Source organism: Echinops telfairi, unplaced genomic scaffold (genome assembly GCF_000313985.2).
Source record: "Echinops telfairi isolate 266 unplaced genomic scaffold, ASM31398v2 ScPeMD7_2186;HRSCAF=2738, whole genome shotgun sequence".
NCBI classification, from domain to species: domain Eukaryota; kingdom Metazoa; phylum Chordata; class Mammalia; order Afrosoricida; family Tenrecidae; genus Echinops; species Echinops telfairi.
In genome coordinates this window covers 9950988-9956987 of record NW_022106084.1, presented here as the reverse complement: position 1 = coordinate 9956987, position 6000 = coordinate 9950988, and positions in this window count along the sequence as shown.

The window sequence follows — 6000 nt, the reverse complement described above, 5'->3', positions numbered from 1 at the left end:
TCATTGGTCTTGAAAAATTATCTCATGGGATTTCCATCAACATTTTAATTACCAAGGCCATATTTTTTAGCTACAGATCCTTCTTTTTTGTTTCCAACTTCTTATTTTATCAATTAATTACCAATGAATAATCAACAATTAGCAATGTATTTTGGTTGCATCTTGATCAATTTCAGAATGCAAAAGTTGGTAAAAATCTTTAATGTTTTTATCTTTGACATTAGTGATTTGTATACATTAAGTAATAGTCGTGTTATTTGGTCTTTTGGTTAAGTATGTAATTGTTATCCTTTCTCTGACAGCATTGTATTTCAGAATAGATCTTCAATGTTCTTTTTTCACAATGAATTCAATTTACCATTCCTCAATTTGTGACTCCTGGCATAATAGTCCATATGGTTGTCCATTTCAAAAAGGCTTTGTGAGTCTGGGGAGACTAGAGAAACAAATTCATAGACATGTGTATGTGTATAAGAAAGAGTTATATATACAAGAGCAATTGAATATTGAGAAAACATTTCAGTCCAGTCCAGATCAAGTCCATAAGTCCGATATTACCCCACATGTCCAATATCAATTTATAAATTCCTCTTCAGACTCATGCAACACATACGATGATGCTGAATGCCGGAAAATCACAGGCCAGTGGGTGGAAAGTACTGTGGATCCAGTGGCAATGGAAGCATTTCAGTACTGGCAGGGGTCTCCATGTGACTTCTTCAGCTCTAGCACTCTAGTGTAGCTCCACGTGTCTCACATGGACTGAGCATGTGTCCCACCTCCAGTGAGCTATTTATCTCCTTAGCATCACATTTAAGTCTCAAATTGACAACAGATATGTAACTATCACAAAGGCCAATATTAGCCTATTTCAGCATAAAAATTCCTAGGATAGATATAGTGCCTGGGGTCTTAAAGGCTTAAACAAGTGGCCATCTATCAGGGAAACAGCAAAGCCCACATGGAAGAAGCACACCATCTTGTGTGATCACAAGGTGTCATCAGGAGCGACAGGTATCAGAAGTTCAAAAACAAACAACCAAATTGATGAGAAGGAACATGGAAAGAGTGGAGACCCAATACCCCCCTCTAAGATAATTGGACAGTCCCTCACAGAAGGGCCATACAGAAGGGATGATGTATCCAGGGTGCAGCACAGCACTGCTGAAACATAACTATCCTCTAGTTCCTTAATATTTCCTTCCCCAACTATTATGGACTTAGTTTTGGCTCACTTATCTTGCTGTGTATGTACACTTGCTGCATATGTACACTTGTGCGATCTTTTGGTGCATGAAATCCAAGATTGATAAGCCCCTCAGAAACCATAATGGGAGTAACGATTCCCTGAGGGCATGGGAAGAGAGCAGGAAGGAAGTAGGGAAACTGGTAGCAATGATGAATATATAACCCTTCTCCAGGAGAACAAATTGTAAGTGAATGGATACATTGGATGGTGTAAGATATGGAAATAATAAAAATAATGTGTAATATATTAAGGGTCATGGGGGTGGTAGGGTGGGGGAGGGAGGGGATAAAGGGGAGCTGATATCAAAGAGTTCAAGAAGAATGATAATGTATTGAAAATGATGATGACAGCAATTATAAAATTCTGCTTGAACTGATGAAACTATAGATTGTGATAATATCTGTAAGAGCTCCTAATAAAATGTTTAAAAAACTTCCTAGGATATCTATTGGTAAACTTTCACTTTCATTTTTGACAATTTTCAATTTTGCTTGATGTATATATTCCATTTCTGAGTTTTTAAAAGTTTTATGGATACATAATCCACATATCATACAATTTAATAGTTCAATTATATCAAGAAGAGTTGTGCAATGATTGCTACAATCAATTTTAAAACATTTTCTTCTTCTTTCTTGTGCTTATTGTTATTAGCTTTTCATATCCCCCCAGACTCCTCTTCCACACCCCTAAGAAACCATTAATCCAGTTACTGTCTTTGTAGATTTTATCTATCCTGGATTTAATATGCAGAAAAGCATACAAAACAAACACAAACATACAAAAAAACCTAACAATAACAAAATCAAACAGAAAAATTTAAATAGACAATATCAAAAACTAGAACAAATTTAAAATGAGTCAAATGGTGTTCCAAATGCTAAGATGTTTAATAGTAACCTCGCTACCTCTACAATAATTCACTTTTCAATGCACGCTGCATGAGAGCAAGGGCTATTCACCTCGCTAGTCTATGGTCAGGGGAATTCATCAGAGGCTTAATCCATGTGTCTTTCCCCATCATTTTTCTTTTATTTTTAACCTGAAACAACTTGTAAATGAGTCAAAAGGGAGACCAAATGATAAGACAGTACATTTTCCCTGACTATAGCTATCATAATCAACTTTACAATGCTCTCTGTCTGATAACAAGGTTCACATCCCTTGACTCTGGTCAGAGGACAATCATCGAAGGCTTATCTATGTTTGGACCCTGCAAATAGATTTTGGGCTTCTACTCTCATCTATAGCCTTCTACATACCAGCTGTTCACAATTTAAGTTCTGATACTATTCCCTTTTTAGGATTTGGATTATATTATTTACAATCCTTGGATCACACAGGCTTCTTCCAGGTGGATTTATCTGATGCCACATTAATGGATATTTGTAACTGCTTATTCTCATTTTGAGTTGTGCTGCACCTACACATGAAGTTTGCTCCATAGGTATAATTAAGGTGAACTCACCTTGAGCAGGCAGTTCTTCCTCAGTTTTACTTTGTGTGCTGTCTGACCTTATGGGGCTCATCTTCTAGCTGCCTTCACTGGTATAGGCAGGGAACTCGAACCTGTTCTGCTGGTGGCTCTTCCTTGATGGTCCTGGGAATTATCTCTTCCTGTTTGTGAGACAGCTATCGTCTACACTGAGGACTGTTAAAATCTTTATCTGATTTTCTTAGTGATATATCGTAAGTGTCTAGAAAGTCAAAAGTGCATAACTGACATTTCATAATTATTTTTTAAAAGAAGAGTGCTTACAAAAAGCTATCATTTTAGCCAGGCTTAATTGTGTTGTCTAATCTGTTTAGTTGCTTGTTTTATGGACAAAGTCATATCCTTTGGGGCTGTGCCTTATTTTTGTGTCATCTAATATGTAATGTAGTCATTGTCATAAAATACATATATTGGTTATCTGTTCCCCTCTAACACATTACCCCAAAATCGAGTGTCTTAAAACAATTGCTACGTATGATTGCTGTAACTGTTCCTGTCACTTGTACAGCGGCTGCTCTTCACTATAGTCACTCCTTTGCCTCTAGTTAACTTTAGGTTTGGTAGCAAGCACTTTCCTGATCTTGGCAGTTCTGGGGCCTAATCTGATCAGCTGGTTGACTGGGCTGGTCCACCTGATTCCCCATCATTCATCAGATTAGAACAAGTCTTAGACCAAGTCTTGTTCATAGAGTGGAGGTAGGGTCTCAAGAAAGCGTGCACAAGAATGTGCATAGACCTCTTGAACCTTAGATTTGGAACTAGCAAAACTTTACTTTGTCATCACATTTTATTGATGTCATGGAATGGATTGTCCCTCCTTAGCAATTGACGATATATTGAAGTCCTAACCCTTTGTGCTTATGAGCATGCAATGGTTGGGAAATAGGGTCTTGGTAATGGTATCAGTGAAGTTAATATGGGTAAGGTAGGCCCTAATCCAACCATAACAACAACAACAACAAACTCATTGCATTGAGTCCATTCCAACTTACCGCAACCCTGTGAGACAGGGTAGAGCTGCCCCTGGAGGTAACTATGGGAGTAGAAAGCACTATCTTGATGGAGTGGCCGGTGGTTCCAAATTGCTGAACTTCTTGTTAGCTGCTTAATATGTAGCCACTATGTCATCAGGTCTTCAAGCCAATCATAGTGTTAACTTCATTGTTTTTTAAGAGAGAGAGAACAGAGAACAACTACCACGTGTCACTGCACATGCAAGCCAAGGCGCTCACGGAGGTACCAGAAGCTAGAAGAAAGACATGGAACAGATTACCCCCCCCTGCCCCCCAGGACTCAAGACATCAGCATGGCGAGCGCTCCAGTCTCAGAGTCTCTTCTCCAGAACACTGACATGATACGTAAACACTTCAAAGATTTCACGGGGTTGAATGAGAATAGAAAAGTGTTACAGATTTTTTGAAGCTTCCTCTTACATCCCTGTTTGTTTAAGTCTGCAGTTTGTAGTTTTTGGTTACAGCACTCCTAGGAAACTAAAAGAATGGTTATCACAGTTCACAACCCCTTCCCAAATTGAGGGTTGGGGGAATTTGCTTCTTTTTCTTATTGGGATTTTTTGCAAACCTCATTGTATAGTGGCTTGGTACAGGGAAAAGAATAATTGCAATGTTTTTGTAAATCATTTACCACATTAGGCAAACAGAAGACTGCATTACATGAAATAATAATAATCCTAAGTGGAATTATTGCATGATTATCCTCTTCCAGGTCCTATGCTAAGTGTTTTACAGGTATTCATTTATTCATTCTTTAAAACTTTCTCTGAGATATATTAAAAAATAATCCAAATTCAAAGAATTGAAAACAAGGTTTATTTTTAGCAACTAGTGTATGTACATGCAGGGAGATAATATTGCTTCTAAAAACATGTGGATCAAAGTAAGCTAGTTAGAATTGTCAAAAACAAATATTTGAATTAGCTTAAAATAATCATATATGATTAAAAAATACATTAGTAAACAATTGACAAATTGAGAGCATGAGTTTCCCTAATGATTTAGAAAATAAAAAAGAACACTCCTAAAGACTGTAGCTATCACAGAAGCCTTAAATAAGTTTTCTTTAATGAGTACAAGTTTCCATAGTGACTGAGTATTCAATGCATACAGAGTTAATATTTAAAAAGTACCTGCTAAATATTTGGCTCTCCACCAACCTGTAGTTATGAAACCTCTCAAAATTTAAATGAAGTCCTTTGTCATTTCATTTAATCACTATATAATAGGTTTGTTTTGACTACTCTTTTTGTAGAAGTCAGATTCTAAGTCAACTTGACCTTGTGTGAAAGTGTAGGAGCGGAATCTCAACGATCAATCATGTCAGTCATCTGATGACACACTCCTTGTGTATGTAGCCTTTTCTGTAAGAAAGATGGTGAGAAATTCTCCTCCCTGACTGGCTTTCCTGCTTTCTGGGACTCTGGGTTTGCCTCTAGGAGTGGTCCCATGTAGGCTGCCAACCTGGAGAGTTTTTGGAGCCCTGCCATGCCTCCACTGAACTTGGATTCACATGACTGCCCCCACTGGCCTGCAGTATCCTTGCTTCCGCCCGGCTGTGCCATTGACCTGCAGCTACCTGAATCTAAAGAGGGCCCCAGGCAGCATCAGACCCACGGACTTGAATTGAATGGATCTGAATGCCCATTTGATAAAAAATTGCTTCTTGATGGAATGCCCCTTCTTATACATATGAGTGTGATTGGTTTTGTTTTTCCGGACAACCCAGCCTAACACACTCTTTAAGCTGGAAAAGACAGATTCACAATGCTGCCGAACAGCTTTCGGAGCAAAAGGTCAATGCTGTCTTAGTTTAGGCCAGGTCTTTGTAGAGTGAATTTTTGTCTTCATGGCTAAGGAAGGAGAAAAATGAACTCTTCAAATTAAAGTAAGATGACTGCTATCAATTTATTTTATCGTAGCTAGATAGCATTTTTATCAGTCTTATTCTTGCATTTCAGTTGAAGAATTTGAGGCTCAGATTTTTTAAGAAATATGACTCAAACTCACTGCAGTTGAGTTGGTTCTGCCTCATAGAGACTAGGTCAGAGTGAAAGTGCCCTGTGGGTTTCTGAGACTCACTCTTGGGACAGGATTCAAGCACCTCTCATTTCACCCATCGAGTGACTGGTGGTTTCAAACTGCTAACCTGGTAGTTAGCAGCCCAATTTGTAACCTCTACATCACCAGGCTCCTTGTTGAGAAATATAGTTGTATTAAATTAATAATTATAGTAGGCTCAG